General features: G+C 39.2%; 1 protein-coding gene across 2 annotated transcripts in view; it reads right to left on the bottom strand.

Annotated features, from left to right (window-relative positions):
* LOC6616776 (serine-rich adhesin for platelets) overlaps positions 1–16,008 on the bottom strand; it is a 48,138-nt gene that overhangs the window by 22,059 nt on the left and 10,071 nt on the right. Inside the window, exons 2-3 of one of the 2 annotated variants that reach the window (XM_032721445.1) lie at positions 11,212–11,275; positions 4,624–4,665 (exon numbers count right to left, since the gene is read on the bottom strand). The gene's annotated coding sequence lies outside the window, so the exon portion shown is untranslated. The remainder of the gene's footprint in view (positions 1–4,623; positions 4,666–11,211; positions 11,276–16,008) is intronic. The other variant, XM_032721446.1, reaches the window with a different exon arrangement.

Below are 16,008 nucleotides of genomic sequence, written 5' to 3'. Positions count from 1 at the left end.
CCAGCTTCGCAATCCTTGAAAGATCCCCGGAAACCCCACCGAGTTTTGGGCCAAAAGGTTGAAATTTTCCAAAGACAAATTCCCCGTAGATTTAGTGCAATTTCATTTACTTTTGTCTTCGCATTTAGTGAGATTTGTTAGCCAGTTGCTTAAGTCGCTTGTCAGATGGGATGGTTTTGGGATAAGTTGGGCTTTCATTTCACACAATATTTGATGGCCGAAAAAAAAGGTGAAAAACTGTAGACGCTTTTCTGAAGAATTGCTTGCGTTCTGATGCTGCGTTTTTATTTTTAAATTGCCTTTGAACAAGTGCCGAGAGCGTTGTCCTTAACAACTTCTCCGGAAGTATGGAAGCATTTTCCCTCATCTCTGAACGGCTTTACTTCTCTGTGTATCATTAGTGGGCTTAGAAAACTTCCTTTTGAGGGACAACACGAAAAACCGCTTGGACAAACTGCCCTCTCATTCAATCTTTCAACATTGGCTGTTTAAACTTTTGGCAACAAGCTTAGGCAAATTTACAAATTCCTAATGATGAGCAATTTTAATTATATGCCCCACAAGCGAACATATGTGCACTTAGCGAATTTTAATGAATGAACTTCAGAGCTTCATATTAAAATCGATAGTAATATAAATAATAAAATTTGCAAACTTATTGGCTTAAACGTTTTATAATTAATAAACCCATTAATTGATTCCACTTATGAATGTAGTGCTCGGTTTTTCCTTAATTAATCTTTGTGTTAGTAGGTTTTTCGCAGTTGGTTGGCGCTCATTATATTATCTGCTCATTCTGCCGTAGACCTTTTTGATGTCAATCACTCAGGCGCTTAAGGAGCTGTCATGCCCGACTACTTCCAATAGGAGTCCGCCTTCGAAGGCGCGGTGGTTGCGTCTCTGGCGGCGCCAAAAGAATTTAAATTAGCCAAGCCAACTGCCAATAGACGTGGCTGAAAAGTTACGCACTTGTCTTCGCCTGACTTTCCTAATGAATCATGAATTTCTCGCCATTTTTGCTCCATGTTTTTTTCAGCTTCGCGTAGCTTTGTTTTGCTTTTGGTCTAATAAGCGTGAAACTTTTTCGCAGACCAAAAAAAAAAAATGTTCTTTTGCTGATCTGCTCTGCATTTCAACCAATTAGTTGGTCTGTTTGCCTAGATTTTTTGTTTTGACCTAAAAATACGACAAAAAACATGCAAAACGACTGCTGATTGACAGTCTGAGGCTCGAAATCGTTGCCAAGTGACGAGGGGCGATTGGCGATAGAAACTCCAAGTTGGCCGGAATCTGGCAAAGCTTGACTAATGCCTGATCTCTTTCGGTTCCTACACTGAAAAAAAATAAGAACCTCACAGTGCTTAAATAGTGCAAATAAGCCTATGAACATACTTTTTTAAATCAAAGTTTTATTTCTCGGTGCACCTTTGATTGTTCTTCGCACACTCGCTTCTTTTTGTGCCCTCTTAAATTGGGCAAATTGGTCCACGAACACGCCCCACACACTCAAACACTCACACACGCCCCTTCAATTGTCGTCCTGAAGTTATCCTGTCGCATTTGACGTGCGTTTTATATGTTCGTAGGTGTATGCGCTGCCGAATGACAACTTACAACTTTGAACAGGTATTTTTCGGGTGGCGGAGTTTCCGACAAATTGAATGTAATTTATTTTGCAGCTTTTATCTTTATGTAATTTTAAATTCAGCAATTAAATACCATTAATAAATTAATAAATTGGCATAATTCTATGCCAATGATTCCTATTGCAAACAGAGGAAAAAGGTATACTATATTCATACTATATCTTGCGTATGAATTGACAATTTAAAAATAAATAAATTTATGATAATCCATTTATTCCGATTTAATCAATCAAAATCAATCAAGTTTTTCGTAACTCATTGTCAATGAATTGATCTTTGATTCTTCGTGTCACCTCTAATTATTAGCAATAATTCGAAGAAGTTGGCAAGGTGAAAGCCATCCAGACAATGGCCAAGTGATTTGCTTAACTGGGCGGATCCTTCACACTTCAACGCATTGACGGCAAGTGGATTAGGCCTGTTAATGATGGATATTCATTCTGATTTGGCTCCTCGAACTTCGAACACATCCGGAACCAAGGAGCCAAGAAGCTAATGTTTTTATGAGCCACCAGCTTCCACCGAGAAGGTGACAGTTTTTGTCAAAATCGACATTACGTATGCGGAAATCGTTCGCGAACATGTTGGCTGACAAGCGATACGAATATATTGCCGTTTGCCTTTGTCCTGCCAGCACTTTGCCGTGTGCTGCTGGTACAACAGGGCGTATGATTTTTATAAATGCCGTGTAGCTGTCGCAACAGGAGAACCAACTCACAAAAGGCAACCAAAATTTGCTCTTTTTTCTTTGCCGTCCCGTGAGTGTGTTTGAAATATATCCCGGGACCTTGTACAACCAGTGGCAAATTGCTAGTCTTAAAACTAAAATTTCTCATACTGAAAATAGCTTAAAAAACTTTAGCATATTCAAAAAAAAGTAAATTAAAAGGAGTTTAAGACTCTCGTGCGAATAATATTTATAAGCATTACTCTGATTGAATGTATATAAAATCATAGTAATTTGACTTCAACCGTATGTACGACTTGCTGTGCTTTTTTCGTTTCCAAAATCAATCTGGGCCATGTTTGAATGAATTTTGCACGGCTTCTATTTTTTGCCATCGAGCTTCGCCCTCTGCCCCTAAGGAATTTCGGCAGCTGCCCAATCAATTGACTTTTGTGTGGGTGAGTTTGGCGTTTTGTCATGCTGCTTATTATAAAAAATACCAGGAAAACTGATTTGTCAAGGCCATAAAAATATTTGCTCTCATACAGCATTAAATGAGCATTTTTTTCTTTATTGCACGTCTGTGTATAGTTCCCATGATCAAGCTAATTCTTATAAATAGGGGGAAATAACATAATATGAAGATTGAAGGTTGGGTAAACTTTGGTGACTTGTCGGATTTTTTGACGTCTGCAGGGGAATGCTGTCGATTAACTTGATTATCACGATGAAGGGGCAAAGATTATTCGAGTGTCAGTTATTGGGAATGGACTAGAAGTAGAAGGCTGCTTGCTATTGTATAACGACAAACAGTAGGGAACTGAATGCCAAACTGATTGTTCATATTTGCCAACTATTTTTGCTATTTGCATTTTCAATCAATGTGCTGGCGATGGATGAAAACAATATCGGTATCAACAAACGACCATGATTTTGATATCTGCAATGTTGGGCCAACGCCAAGGACTGTGCACTTGAGAAATAATTATGTCAATTATTAAATTAATTATCTATTTTACGAATATTTTAAGTTAAAACGTTAAGTTATCTATTTTTTAAATATACTGCCAGTGAGATTTGTAATGCTTTTATTAAATTTGGTTATGATACTACAAGTTCTGTTGAATTCCTTAGAAAAATTTGATTTTCAGCATGGAAACAGTTTGTCTAAAAAAAAACAACTTAGTCCTGGACACCTTTACTACAAGTATGTTGATGTTTTTCAAAGTGCAATCACAAAAACTGGATGGAAAGAAAAGCTTCAAGTTATGTTTGTTTGCTGAGCGCTGGAGAAAACTCTTCAAGCACGAATGCCCCACAGTCACACGTTCAAGATGCCGAGAGAGCAGGAGAATTTTCACTCGGCACCTGTCTTCAGGTGGGATGTTGTCATATTTTCATCACACTTCAGGTGTGAAATAAACACACATGTGTGCATATAGCTTGGTTCCTTGAAGCTGAAGGAACTTCGTGCCGCCCGGAATATTTGCTCACAATCATTTTCCTGTTTTTTCTTTTTATGCGACTCAACAGCTTTATTTCGCCCGGACAAACTTTAACGTCAGTTGATGGTTAAATTCTTGGTCTCCCTCCACTTTGCCCCATTGGAAATTAGTTTGGGTTAATTTACTGGCTGGCCTGTGCTTTGCATAACTAATGATTGGATCTGGGCAGCGACTTAAAGCCAAATTAAATGGAAAAACAATATACTCTTTATTATTATTAAGCCATCGCTTAGCAGCTGTAGTGCGGGATGTATATACATATATTTAATTAAAAAGTTGTAGCCCAAAACCAAAGGAAGGGCAAATATTTGCATGGAGTTGTGTGTAATTCTACCAAACATTGCGTAAACACAATCAGCCACTTACACACACACACACACACAGACACAGACACGAACCCTCATCCAGACATAATATCCGATTTCAATTGGAAGGAAAACCTATTAGAAATTATTTCCCTTCACTAAATATTTGCTCGATTGTGTGCGCATCTTTGTTATTGTTGTTAATGCCATTGTATTCAATGAAACGTTCCCAGACCCAAAAAACATTTCCCATAATAATTGTCAGTCTGCTGCCCCCTCACAATCACAATCCCTTTATTTGGTTAGATTTTAAGCCTTGAATTTTCGTGTCGGGTCAGCCTGCGTGTGTATGTTGGGCATACATGGCGTATGCGTATTGTTGACTTAGTTGATTGGCTTAAGGGCGTGACCTAACCAATGCTGGGAACAATAATTGTCCGAATTCCAGCTATTTGCTAGTTGCCTTAGTTGCCCCCTTCAATTAGCCCCAGATCTCTTACCTTTTGGGCCCGCAACCTTGGGAGTTCTTCAGTTTCCGACACCTGAAATATAAAGGAAATACACTGATGAGTTCTCGACGTAAAATTACATGTTCCGTTTAATCAAGTGGTTTGCATTAGACATTGTTTGCTCACAATTAATAACCAAATCAATGATTGGTATCTTCGTACACTACATGCATTCTACTCTTTTGGTATGCTTCAATTAATATAATTCTGGTTTGGTTTACGTTTTGCTTGTGGCCAAAAATCGAATTTTACGCCTCAAATTTCTGGCTCAAAATGTGTACACTCTTCTTGGAAAGTTTTTCGCCTGCAAACTGCAGCTGGAATTTCGCTTTTTCGGAGGTTGGCTTTGTTTTTGGTCCATTTTTTGTGCCCGCTTGTTTATGAAGTGTCCAAAAGTGTGCGCTGGCCTGGCTGCCTGTTTGTTTGCCTTTCATGTTAATGGACTTTACGCGCACATGGACACTGGCAGACAGGAGCAGCAGGAGCATCAGCGAGTTTTCGTGAACAGTGTTTGCCTTTTTTCCCTATTTTCCCTTTAGCAGCTAACTTTTGGTGTATGGCATACAGACATAGATAGGCATGCATGTATATGTGTAACTACACAAACGAAACAGTTTATATACTATCAGAAAATGCCAAATTATACCTTGAAGTGAATGGCTCAAAATGGCAGCATTGGATCTCTTGGAGTCATAAAACAATAAAATCATAGATACTTTATTAAAAAAGCTCAAGAAAAATCCAATTTTGTTCAGTGTACATATATGGGTGGCACAATATATGCATTAGGTTTGCCTTGTTCGCCCAGCTGTTGCCGTTTGAATTTTTCGGAAAACTAACAGCGTTCGGTTTTTATCGATGGTTTATCGTTTAAAGTTTTCCATCAGCATAAATTCTGAAGCGTTTCATTCCAAGGCCTTGGGCAATGTTTCATTAGTTTGTGACGTGACAATGTTGCGTATACTTAATATTTATCTATGCGTCTTACGAGAATCGTAAATAACCACAAAGGCACACACACACACACTCGCGCGTGCAACATGCTGTTCGACAATTATTTGTGTTGCTGCAACACGCTAAATAAACACTTTTTTCGTTGTGCTGAGGGAGGGGAACTGAGACACAAGTCAACATAAAAATGAAATACAAGGCAATAATATTTGCTCAACATGTGTGTGTTCCAGGGGTTGTTGCCATGCCACCCCCACATTTGTCTTGTTCGTGCCCGCATAAGTAGGCAACGATATGTGTTAGCTGCGAAAATGAATAAACTTTTTCCACCTTCGGCCATCCAAAGCTGCCTTTCATTTTCAACACCCTTTGCGATGCGATTTTTCCAATAAAATACTTTTCGAACTGCATCTCATTATGAATTATTAAAATTCTTTGCCCTCAAACTATGTGGCCTGCAGATGTTTCGCTTTTCGGTTTTAATGGGGCAGCGAAACTTTCGCAGAAACTGAAATAATAAAGCTTTCATTTGCATATGAGTGTATATGTGGGAAGTACAAACATTAAACACGCAGCCATAGGTTTGGATCACCAGCCATCTGGCGCTATAATGAAATTTCTTTAATGCTCCGCTGGCACACATTTAGCCAGCGGTCAGTTTTGGTGCAAATTCTGCACTCAGAAAAGTGTAAGCTAAGAGCATAAATCATCTACTACATAAATAAATAATAAATAAATAAATAAAAATAAATATTTATATTATTTATATAAAGATTTAGAAATACCAAAAGTGGGTATAGCGTGATAAATTCACCCAAGATGCTGAGTAAATTGTTCCAAGTGTGAAACTGCAGTCCGCAGTTTCTGGCACAATTTTTAATTAAAACGCACCAAATGGAGCTTATTTAAAAGTTGCGATTACCGACCAAAGGTGATGAGCAACGCAGCGACCTCGTTTTGGCTTCTGGCCAGAGTCCGGGTATTAATTTGCTGACCTATGCGAGGGCGAAAGTTTGCCAACTCTGCCCGTTGATGCGTTGCCATAATGTCAAATGGATCGAAGTCCGAACGGGGACCGTGCAACCGTGCAAACAGTCAGGCGGAGTAGGATATAATAACGGTTATCCGGCAAACAGCGTGACAACTGTGTGCCATATCGCCCCCATACCAACCAAGCCATCCAATCCATCCAGGCCCTACGGCTGAATGGACCATACATATTGCCATTTTCAGCGACCTATGCAATTCGCCGGCGTTGTTGACATTGTCCGGCAACTGTCATCGTCTATCGGGTGAAAATATTAACAAATACTCCCCATATTTGGGCCAACAAGAGTGCATATCCCCCGCTAACAGCATTGGATTGCACGGATCTGATGGCACGAAGGACATTGTTTTCTGGCCATGAGATTGAGTGCATGATGCAGAAATATGGTCCATCCCCGTACGTTTGTAAATAAAGCTTTTTCTTCAAAACTATATGGATTTAAAGTGATTTCAAAAATGTAAATTTATTTCCCTCTACACGTGATCAACGTGCTCAATTAAACCGGAAAAGCTGAGTAGCAGGAAACCTATACTTCAATTATGAAAAGAATTCAGTTAAAAATGTTCAAGCCCTTTGATCCTACAACAAAGTGAACTTTTTAGTTTACTTTAAGTTAATTTCACTAACTCCCTTACGAATCAGAAACAAAGAATTAAATCTGTTTCTGTGGCTTTTTGCTTACTCATGCAGTCATGCAGTTTCATATGTAATACCTATCCGCCCTCTAGCTCTTCCGTTTTAACGTTTGAATTTTGTTAGATTTTATAAAGTGCAATTGCGTAAAATAAACTTGATATGTTTATATTTGTCTGCCATGCATTTATATCAGAGCTGGTGGCTTTTTTGTTATTTTTTAGTAGCATTTTGAGCGGCATAACTAAAAAACACGCGCAATAGATGTTATACAATATTTTTTCGACTCTGGTGAAGTTAAATTAAAGTCCTTGCATTATTTTGGGACAGCTTTAGTGTTCGTAATCGGCCAACAGAAATCAGAAGGGAAAAATAATTTCCATCTGCAGGAACTAGCTTTCCCAGTTCGATTACTTGCAATAAAATTAAGCAATCCAATCGAGTGTTTTATTGCCCTGGCAGAATGTTTATCATTGCCTTTTTCCGACTGTCATTGCAATTAACAGACAATTTGATTGGATTTGCTTAGCATTTTATTGCAGTCGCTCGTTTATTTTATTTCACATTTTGACAAATATTTATTTTAAAGAAACTTATCCGAGCAGTCTCTGTTAAATTTAATTATATTTGCTTCGTTTTTCAAGACCTCTTTCGTTTAAGGATTTGATATTTATAGCGTGTGGCAAAGCGCAGCGGAAGCGTCAAATTGAACGGAAATTGGCTTAAAAATGACAACAAAAATGCAACAATGGCGGCCAAAAACAATGCCAATTCAAGTTGTGTAGCCAAATATTGTACACGATAGCTGCTCTTTTTGAAGCCCTTGTTCGCCGCACTATGTCACTCATATATATATATATATATATATATACATTTGTATGTAGGAGCAATATCTATTCATGCGAAGTTTGCTTTTTCGATTTTCATTCGGTTTTCATGGAGTTTTGAGCATCGTTTTTGCATTTATAATTTTTAGTTGCATTGTTCCTTCTGTACACACACAATTTCCTATTAAATATGGCAGCACTTTTACGTCTCGTTGATTATTTTCGCGGTTGGTTTTGTTTTGCATATATATTCTGCACATACATATATTCCTTGACGGCATTTCGTTGTTTTGGGTCCATTTTCCGCTTTGGCTTTTTAGTTTCGCTTCTGGTGGCCGCCCTGTGTGGTCAGTTTTTGCTGCTCTTTTGGCCGTGCTGGGCATTAACTTTTGCACGTTACAAGCTTAACATTGATTCTGCGGATACGCGCGCCAGCCTCCTCCATTTTCCCGATTTCCCAGTTTTCCCCGAGTACATGTGCGCCGTGAGCCGTGTGTCCTGCTCTTCCGGAGGGTATCATTTGCACAAGAATTGCAAAAATGTTCGCCGTCCGGCCGCCTGGCATTTGCAAAACAAAAAGTTAACTGTCATTTAGACCCCCTTCATGTTTGGCTTTTAAAATAACCAAAACGATGTTAGTGTTGTTTCTAAAATGATTTAACATTGCAAAATATATTTTTAGCAATAAATTGGGAAAAATGTTTTTTTTTTTAATTTTTTGAAATGTTAAAATGAGGTTTTAATTGTTATTTCATTGCTGGCTAAATCTAAAATCTCAAAATTGAATACAAATATTTGAGAGTAAAGGGTATATTCTCACTAAACTCTTCTATTAAGTTTTTCTATGTAATACTATTATTGTCATGATTTGATTTAGCAAAATAAAGCTGTGTGCATTGGCGTATGTGTAATATTTGAACTGGCTTATTGATTTCAAAAGCTAAGCCCTCATTCAAAATTGCTGCGTCTGGCCAGAAAAATGGAATTAACAAAGTGTTTGGCTTGAAGTTGGCCAAACAAATCCCTTTGAAATACTCGACTCTTCTCGGCTCATTTGATGTTGGCGCACTCGCCGGGAATGCCTTTTTTTTGGAAACGGACTTCCGATCCTCTCCAATCGTCCTCCTATGTTTTTCAATAGCAAATACAATCCAGGCAGTTTCAATTGCCAGAAAAGCTTCAGCTTCACCAGCACATATGGATGCGCTTGGTTCCGTTTCCGGTTCTAAATATAGTTATTTCTGCACTGCTGCCAGTCATGGAGCTCTTTCAAGCACTTGAGCAGCATCAGCCACCTGACTGACTGCCTGTCCGTCCGCCTGGCATTCCGGCACTCAGTCCACGTCCACCCGGAGCCATTTCCAGTCCCGGCAGCAACTGTTTGCTTACCCACGGAACTTGTCGGCACGGAGCAAAATTGTATGTAGATTTCTAACCAGGTGGAAATTATCACAACTAATTCGGATCGACTCCAACTGATGCGAAATGGTTTATAAAAATATGCAGTAAAATTAGTTATTATAAAAATGGAATATCCTTTAATTTTTTAGATATTTTTGGACTCGAATATCGTGATGCTGTATTTATTTGTAATATATTGTCTCATTTACTAGTAAAGCTTATTAAGGGAGGGAATTTTTTTTTTGAGTTTATATAAAACATTAAAATTTTTTGGAATGTAGATATGCAACCCCATACTTTATACGTATCTCACTGCACTGTGTGTATTTTTGTATGCAAATAAGCAAAATATTTTAACAGCAATGTTTTTTGCGCTGTCGTCTGGGCGGCTGTTTGCCAATGACTTGTTGATTTTAGAACTTTTCCAATTGAATGAGCTTGGAAGAAGGGGAGAACTCATGTTTGTGCCCCAAAGAAAAGTGATTTTCACTGCGACATTTTCTTTTTTTATATTTTCGATTATCGATGAAAACGCATGAGCTTAAATGCAAACTGTTTTCCTATTTGCACTCCAAACATATAATCCGAGTGCAACTTAGTCCGCGAAGGAGTTATAAAAACATATTGAATTTTTGACGAACATCAAAGGGGAGCACGTAGAACTCGGTGAAATTCCGCCAGCTACAAAGAGGAATTGTAAATGTAAATAAATATCGAGATTGGCGACAGCATGCCCTCATTGCATCATTGTTGTACTCGAAGCTTTAACCACAAAGGGGGTGGGGTTTTGGGCCTTATGGAATGCTGCTGCTTACACAAAGCAGCACGTCTGGGAATCCCAAAAAATTGAATGAGCAAAGTGGCGGAGAGAATAAATAATAAATAAATATTAGGAGTGCATCTGGGGGGAATGACACGATGGATGTCGATGGCGGAAAGCTCTATTCCTCACTCGTGTTGTTGTCAACAACTTTTGGCACTTGACACTTAATGTGCATCATTGCGCAGCTGACAATTTCAAGCCATTTCCGTGGTGCCAGCCAAGTCACTGCCACATCTTCTTCCTCGACTTCTATTTCTATTTCAGCTTCCACTTCTGGCTGAGGCAAAGTTTCCACTGTTCAAGTTTTGCATGGCCATATAAAAATCGAATAACAAATTGCTCACAAAAGCAACTGCAACTCCAACTCCGGAGGATGTGGACATTTTCTGACATTTTTATGAGCAGCTGCAAAAGATTTCTGGCGTTCGTTAGATTTTTTCTCTGCACTTCCTTTCCTCAGACTTGTTTTCCACTAGCAAAATTTGTTGTGCGTGAAAAGTTCTCACAGGATGAAGATAGAACTTCTACATGTGACTGATGGTGAGCGTGATTTTCGGGTTTCCAAATGTCAGCCGCAGACTCACCGCTCCTCCTTCTGCTGATTGACAAACATTTTGTGGCTGCGTGAAATGTGAATGCGGGAAATTCAATTGAACGGCTGCCCTGGGAAATTCGGTTACCTTTTGGCCAACACAACAGCTGTCGCTAATTTACAGCCAGGCAAAACTTTTCCACCTCCATATTGCCACATATATATCGCTCGAGTGGGCCCGAACTTTCAATTAAGCTCGAAAGGACACACACAAGTTGGCTCCTTCCACGGCCATCGCATATTTCAATAAGTTTTCAAACTCAGAAGCGCCGCGCTAAAACAACATAATTCATACTTAACTCACCGAAACAGTTTCCCCCGAAAAGCGCCGGCCAAAAAGAAAACTGTGCAAAATGGCCAAGGGCTAGCTGCAATGAAAAATGGCAGAGCGGGAAATAAAATTGCATTAGTGGTGCATACACGGAGCAAAATCGATCGTGAATTTATATATTTTAAGCTTATGAAGTCCTGCCACTTTAGTATAAGCTTAACATATATATATAACATATATATTTCTATAAAATTTAAAAATAATGCAAGTTTCTCATTTAAAAATGAGCGGAGTTTACAGGGTAATCAAGAAACTTATTCTTATTTACAATTATGAAATAATTCTATTTGATATTTTTAAAACCCTTTTAAATTCTTAATTGTTTTTTCTGTCGATTTTATGGCGAATTTGAGTGTCCTTTCGGGTGTGCGTGTGCTATAAGTTCTGAAAGATGTAGCTGCGCCTCCTCATAAAACGAAATTAAATTTATGTACAGTTGCAAAGTTGCCAGCAAATGGCGGATGGGTGAGGGCATAAAACTTTCAAAGGCAGCCGGGAAGTGGATCTAAACACGCGGCCAGCCCATCCTGGCCGTAATTCAAAATTCGAGTGGCAGTTGCAGTTTCGGGCAGTAAGGCAACCGCCAAAGGCGCAGGATGCACGGGGCCGCACTGCATCCTGTTTTTTGTTGTGGGCGAGATCTGTTCACGCTTGTTTTCACTTGGCCAGCATTGTAGGCCTGTTCAACCCACTCACCCACTCACCCACCCCCACTTGCAACCCATAAGACCGCCTGGAATCGCGGGAAAACTTGGCCATGTTGCCCGCGGGAGTTTGCGGTGCTGGCCACCTTTGCTTGTCAGATGCTGCAGGCAAAAAGCTGGCAAATTCAGCAATCGCAGCAGCAACGTCAAATGTCAGCTTCAGTCTTTAAGGCACTGAATTGAAGCTCCTACTGCAAATCTCTTGCAATTTTGAGATTTAATTATTTGAGACCAGTTCTCTATAAAGCGTTCACGAACTCTGTAAACTTTAAGGAAATAAAACAACTTTATTCCGAACTGAACGGTCGTTTTAGGGAGAGCTATTCCAAGGGATTGCCTTCCATCTCAATCTCCTTCATTCCGCCAAACAATTCTCGGCAGATTTAATTGAATTTCCTGTATCAATGCAGCATTAGGAGACCAACAAACATAAAAGAGGCCAGAATAAAATAAAAATGTCTGTTAACGCTTAAGATTTCATTTTTGCTCACACACATTGTTGGTTAAACCCCCAGGAAATGTAGTTTTGCAACACAACTAAACTAACAGCTTAAAGCTGACCATTATTTGCAACAAATTGTTTAGTTTACAGCCAAATGCTTGTCATACAAGTGCATGTTATAACAATGTGAGTAAATACTCTAAACATAATTGCAAATAGAATGGTAGCACAAATACAGGGAATGATGACTGCAAAATGCTCACTAAATTTGTATTAATTATTTCTTTTCTAAGCCGGATGTTTGGTATTATATAACTAAACGATAGGCAACTTGAAGCACTTGGTCGGTAATTTATTTTTATTTGAGTATCGAAATAAACACAAAGTCCCTTCAGATGCCACAACTGCAGGCGATTCAATGAAATACGGCCCGGCAGTGGGATATGTTCGGAATGGATATGAACACGTGCACTGAACATTGTATTGGATGTTCTGGAAAAAAAGAAGGACTCAAAGGAGCAGGAGCATGAGTCCAGGACCAGTTCGTGTGTGTAATTGCCAAAGGAGAGGACTACGGAGCCGTCTGTATGGGAATTATTGATAAATTCCAATGTATGCCAGTTGACAAACATGTTGTTGTTATTGGGTCCCTTAACCAACTCTCATCCAGGGACGTTTCAATTGTAATTACGTTTATTGCATTGCTTTTGCTTTTGGCTACGACTTTTTCCTGTTGTTTTCCCCATTCGCCCTTCTGTTGTTTGTATCATTGACTGACTTTCGTCTGGGACGGAAAGCACAAAAAATGAGTTTCAGTAGGCAATCTCGCAGATACGCATACGGATGCAGATACGGATACACTCACACAAGACACCAGATACACATACGAACTGGCACGGCATATTTCTGAAATTTTGTGCATGCCATGTGTTTGACCAAGTATGCAACGTTCCATAATCGAAGACTGCGATTTTCACGTAGAAAAATCGAAGGAAAGTAGTCGTACCTAGGAAATGCACTGCAATCGTTGGCCAGCACAATGCGGAGCTTTGAATACTAAACAAGAGCCTTTAGTGAGTTGTAGAGGAATTTTATTTGGTCATTTCGCAATGACCCACACGCCTTTGCAATGGAAATACAATTGGGGCAAGTCAGTTACATGACACTCCCTACAATGAAACAAAATGTCGGGGCTACATGCAATACTTTCAAATTATATCTGCTAGCATAAATCCCTTTTCAATTTTAAAGTTATTTGTCATCACTATACAAAGCTAGTTCTAATTATTACAAATTTTATTATAGTGATATAATACCCATTTTCTGACAGTGTTTCCGTTCCAGCTATAGCAAGTGTATGCGAGAAGCTATCTTTTTTCTGCCGAAGGTCCTGGGAGCGAGCACCTTTTTGGCATGCAGGCCGCAAAACTATGCGAATGCGAATGTCTGTGCGTCTGGCTGCCATGTGGCATGCAGCAACAGTTTCCTGGACTTATGTGGGGGTCAAGAACTGGACTTGGCTAACTTCCGGAGCAGCTGTAGCTGGGATTCGTAATCCTCGGCAATACCTACTCGGGATGAGATTGAATGCCTGCACTGAAATGTGAGGTAGCCGTGAATGCAGACTGTCAAACGGTTACAGGATACAAATATTTCGTGATGCCATTTTTTGATATGGACTGCCATGCATTTACCATGAAACGATTTATGTCTTGAGCCCCCAGGTGTGTACTGGGCAAATCAAAATGCTTTTAAAAATTTTATCTTTGCCTGGGCATAAAATTTTAATCTGGCCATATAATATATTTTGACAACTTGCTTGCGACAATGCCAGACGAAGCAGAGAGTTTCTGCCGGGCCATTTGTGGAATTGCATTTAAAAATCGTTTACTTTTGCATGAGTGCCCCCATTGGGGGACACGACCCCGCTTCTGGGGGGTCAGAGGGTGGCAGATGAGTGGGGGAGTTCTGGGTGTTTATGCTGCAATGTGTTGCAAACGCACGTAGCAATCGCACGGCACCGGCAATCCTTTTGGCCAACAACATTGTTTTTCTTCATTTTACTTAACATATGAAAAATAAATTCTTATAACGCACCCTCACACATTTATTTATATATGCACGCAGCGGTTTCAAATGGTGTTGGTAAACCAAGGAATATTCAGAAAAACATAACTAATTTGGTTATGGTGTTATGATGGTTTTAGCTTTTGAAACTTTTACGAAAATTAAGCGATGAAGCTTTATATCTCAATGTGCGTTACAATAGAAAGACACTGGCAATGTTGATAACTTGTAAATATATATACAATTTTTCAGCAAGGATGAATCTGAAGATACGATTGATTGTTAAAGATATTTTTCCTTGGCATTTTTTTCTGGTGACTATGAAGTGGAAACCACTTCGGATGCAAACTTTTGGCCAAACTCTTGGCTCAAGTGAACGCCAGTGAAGGCGACCGGAAATGGAAAAAATGGTGAAAGAGCTTGAATCTGTTTGTTTGTGTTTGTCAGCAAATTGTGTGTGAAGATGTCAACAAGCTAGTTAACTGCATTTGATCTGCACTTTGCGTGGAACACAAACACAAGCCCCCATCTTTTGGTGTGTGGGAATCTTTTATTGCTCAAGCACATTTTCGCTTTGCAGTTATGTTAGTTTTTCTTGGTTTTCACAATTTTCCCGGCGCTTTTTTCTCTGCTCGCCAGCGCTCACGTCGCTTAATACTTGGCTTCATGACGATAGTTTTCCTCGCACTCCTCTTGGGTTTTTGTCTTTCGGTCGGGAAATGTTGTCAAAATGACAGAACATTTTGCTGAAGTTTAAGTAGCATGAAGTGGGCAAATGGGTGGGACCCCCACGCATGTGTGCGTTTTGTTTGGCAGGACTTGACACGCCCTGTCATTTCCACAGAATTTTCCATGGCCTCCCCCTCACCACAGAATTGCCTGAAATACCAGCACTGAAATGGGCTAGATTGCAAGCTGCTCTTGAATACAAACGTACATGTACTTAATATTCCATTCAATTATTTGAATACATTTAAATCCAAAGTCGGTTTGAATTTACCGTCTAATTCGGCAAACACACTCCAATTCCATCTTTATGCTCTTAAATGATATTTGCCTCAATTAAAAGTCCAGAAGGCCAGTGAACAGAACATGTATGCTATATTTATATCCATAAATTGAAATAGAAACGCACTCGACTTTTAAAAGTCAAATGCCTGCAAAGTGTGTGTGCGTGTGTGAAACTTGTGCCAAAAGCCAAAAATTATTGCTCCCCAAAAAGGAGATTTTTGACCGAAATAAATTTCGAATGCAAAACTATTTAATAAGCATCAGACTGGCCGACCATAAATAAATAAAGGCATGAAAATTGTATGCTCAAAAATACAGTGAACACTGTTAAGCACTTAAGGCTGAATTGAACAGCAATTGTTAAATATAGTTTCAGTTTATGTACACTCCTTATGAATAATTTATATGATTAATGAGTGGGCTTTTAATACTAAAAGCAAAAAACAAAAGAGCGCGTTTAAACTTTTCGAACAAGTGTCAGTTGGCGGATTTAAGCAAATATCCACTGTATCTGCATAAAGTCATGTGCACTTGTTGTAGAGTAAA

This window comes from Drosophila sechellia, chromosome 3R (genome assembly GCF_004382195.2).
Source record: "Drosophila sechellia strain sech25 chromosome 3R, ASM438219v1, whole genome shotgun sequence".
Lineage (NCBI taxonomy): Eukaryota > Metazoa > Arthropoda > Insecta > Diptera > Drosophilidae > Drosophila > Drosophila sechellia.
This window is presented reverse-complemented; position numbering and strand designations above follow the sequence as displayed.